This window comes from Staurois parvus, unplaced genomic scaffold, assembly GCF_062004578.1.
Source record: "Staurois parvus isolate SC_StPar_1 unplaced genomic scaffold, SC_StPar_1.0 ptg002113l, whole genome shotgun sequence".
Classification (NCBI taxonomy): Eukaryota; Metazoa; Chordata; class Amphibia; order Anura; family Ranidae; genus Staurois; species Staurois parvus.
Genome location: NW_028319909.1, coordinates 5010001 through 5013188, shown reverse-complemented (window position 1 = coordinate 5013188; position 3188 = coordinate 5010001).

Genomic DNA, 3188 nt, shown 5'->3' with positions numbered 1-3188 from the left:
AGGCAGTTTCGGTGGAGTGTAGGGGACGGAAGCTGGACTGTAGGGGATCGAGGAGGTTGTTGTCGTTGAGGTGAGAGCATAGGCGGGTGTAGACTAGGCGCTCGAGGAGTTTAGATGTAAATGGGAGCAGGGAGATGGGTCTGAGGTTGTTCGGGTCATTGGGGTCCAGGGAGGGCTTTTTAAGTATGGGGGTGATGTGTGCATGTTTCAGAGGGGAGGGGAAAGTGCCTGAGGAGAGGGAGAGATTGAAGATGTGGGTGAGGGAGCGTAGGATGGAGGGGGAGGGAGGTCGTAGGAGTTGTGAGGGGATAGGGTCGAGGGGGCAGGTGGTGAGGCAGGCATCAGAGAGGATCTTGGAGACTTCCTCGATGGTAGTAAGGTCAAAGGTGCGTAGTGTGGGGGGAGCTTCAGTATGAGGAATGTAGGGTGGGGTGGAAGAGGAGGTCAGAGCAGTGGTGGGGCCGTGGGAGAGGGGTGATGAGGGGGTAGCTGAGTGAGGGTGAAGGGGGTTGGAGAGAGTTTGAGCAGTGACGAAATCCCTGCGGGTTATGTCGAGGGGGAGGGGGGATAAGGGGGTAGCTGTGTGAGAGGGGACGGGTTGAGAGGGTGTGTGAGTTGCGGCAATGTCCTTGCGAATTGTGTCAATTTTGTTTTTGAAGTGATTGGCAATCTCAAGGGCAGTGAGTGAGGTGCTGGGTGGAGGTGGGGGTGGAGAGAGTAGAGAGTTGAAGGCAGAGAAGAGTCGGCGAGGATTGGAGGAGAGGGCCTTGATGAGGGTCAAGAAGTAGGCCTGTTTGGCAGCATGGAGGGAGGAAGGCAGATTTATAGTGGGTGAAGGCTTGTTGGGATTTGGTTTTGTGCCATAGTCGCTCCAGGGCACGACTTTGTCGTTTGAGGGTTTTGGTGTGATCAGTCTGCCAGGGCTGGAGCGGTCGGGGTCTGATGTTGCGTGTGGTTAAAGGCGCTAGTGAGTCAAGGGCTGTTGAGAGCGCATTGTTGTAGGCGGTCAAAGCCAAGTCGGGGCAGGACAGGGGGAGGATGCGGTCGTGGAGTTGATCAGCTGCAGAGTGGAGGGAGGCAGGGTTAAGGTTGCGGAGGTTACGGCTGGTAGTAGTGTGACATTTGGAGGGGTAGGCATTGGAGGACGAGGAGATAGAGAAGGTGATCAGGTTGTGGTCAGAGAGAGGGAAGGGGGTGTTAGTGAGTTTGTGGGGAGCGCAGCGGTTGGAGAAGACAAGGTCCAGGATATTTCCGTCGGAGTGGGTGGTGGATTGTATGCACTGTGCAAGTGCAAAGGAGGAGGTTAGGTGGAGGAGACGGGCTGTGTCCGGGTTGTCGAGGTTGACAGGGATGTTGAAATCCCCAAGAATTATGGTGGGTAGCTCAGAGGAGAGGAAGAAGGGTAGCCAGGAGGAAAAGTCATCCAGGAAGCGGGGTATGGATCCAGGAGGCCGGTATATCACAGCAATCTTCAGGGGGGTTGGGGAGAATAGTCGGAGGCAGTGGGCCTCGGAAGGTGCTCTGCGGTGACAGGAGCAGACCAACCCCACCACCTTTACGACCGTTAGGCCTGGGTGAGTGGGTCCAGGTGAGACCTCCGTAGGAGAGTGCAGCAGCGGAGGTAGAGTCAGTGGGCTGGATCCAGGTTTCCGTGATCGCTAGGAGGTTGAGGGAGCGGGAAACAAAGAGGTCGTGGATGGCGGTAAGCTTGTTGCACACCGAACGGGCGTTCAGGAGTGCACATGAAAATGGGGGGGAGATTTTAGGGAGCAGGGGGACAGATACTAAGTTGTGGGGGTTGCAGTAGGACGTGGAGGTGGGAGGGTGTTGAGCGGGTGAGGGAGGTGGAGGGCCAGGATTCGGGGAGATGTCCCCCGCGGCTAGGAGGAGGAGAAGGGTGAGAAAGGTGGCATGGGAGCGGGATGTGCAGGAGCGTGAGAAACTCCTAGTGGAGGTGTTGGGGTCAGTGGGAGAGTGGAGTAATAATAATAATAATAATACTGAGTTTTATGGGTGCTGCACTGTGTATATGGACATGTAAACAAATAATGCATTCTTTACACAGGCCAACTAATCAGCTAACCAACTATAGTTGACAAGTATTTTTATAATTGATAATGCTGATTAGTTGCATCAGCCCTATTCTAAAGATTTGAAATTTACAGATAAAAGTAAAACTCCTCTGATATTAATTGAGCAGTAGTAGCTGGCAATATAGAATGCTCAGTGGAGGGAAGGTATATATTTAACTTAACTGAGACCAGGGGATAAACAGGGCAATCTGAGTTTGTCATTCTATCTGGAGGTTAGGATGTCCGTATCTGGAGTCCTCCTTTTTTGGCCTATCAGATTGAAGGCATTGGCATGAAGGTAGCAGACGTATTTAAGCAGGTAGGGGTTGGAGAGGGGTAGGGGTAGCAGGGGTATTTAAGCAGGTAGGGGTTGGAGAGGGGTGGGAGTAGCAGGGGTAATTAAGCAGGCAAAGGTTGGAGAGGGGTAGGGGTAGCAGGTGTATTTAAGCAGACAGGGTTTGGAGAGGGGTAGTAGTAGTAGTAGGGGTATTTAAGCAGGTAGGGGTTGGAGAGGGGTGGGAGTAGCAGGGGTATTTAAGCAGGTAGGGGTTGGAGAGGGGTGGGAGTAGCAGGTGATTTAAGCAGGTAGGGGTTGGAGAGGGGTAGGGGTAGCAGGGTTATTTAAGCAGACAGGGTTTGGAGAGGGGTAGGGGTAGCAGGGCTATTTAAGCAGGTAGGGGTTGGAAAGGGTTAGGGGTAGCAGAGGTATTTAAGCAGGTAGGGGTTGGAGAGGGGTGGGAGTAGCAGGGGTAATTAAGCAGGCAGGGGTTGGAGAGGGGTAGGGGTAGCAGGGGTATTTAAGCAGACAGGGTTTGGAAAGGGGTCAGAGTAGTAGGGGTATTTAAGCAGGTAGGGGTTTGGAAAGGGGTAGGGGTAGCAGAGGTATTTAAGCAGGTAGGGGTTGGAGAGGGGTGGGAGTAGCAAGGGTAATTAAGCAGGCAGAGGTTGGAGAGGGGTAGGGGTAGCAGGGGTATTTAAGAAGGTAGGGGTTGGAGAGGGGTCGGAGTAGTAGGGGTATTTAAGCAGGTAGGGGTTGGAGAGGGGTAGGGGTAGCAGGGGTATTTAAGAAGGTAGGGGTTGGAGAGGGGTAGCAGGGGTATTTAAGAAGGTAGGGGT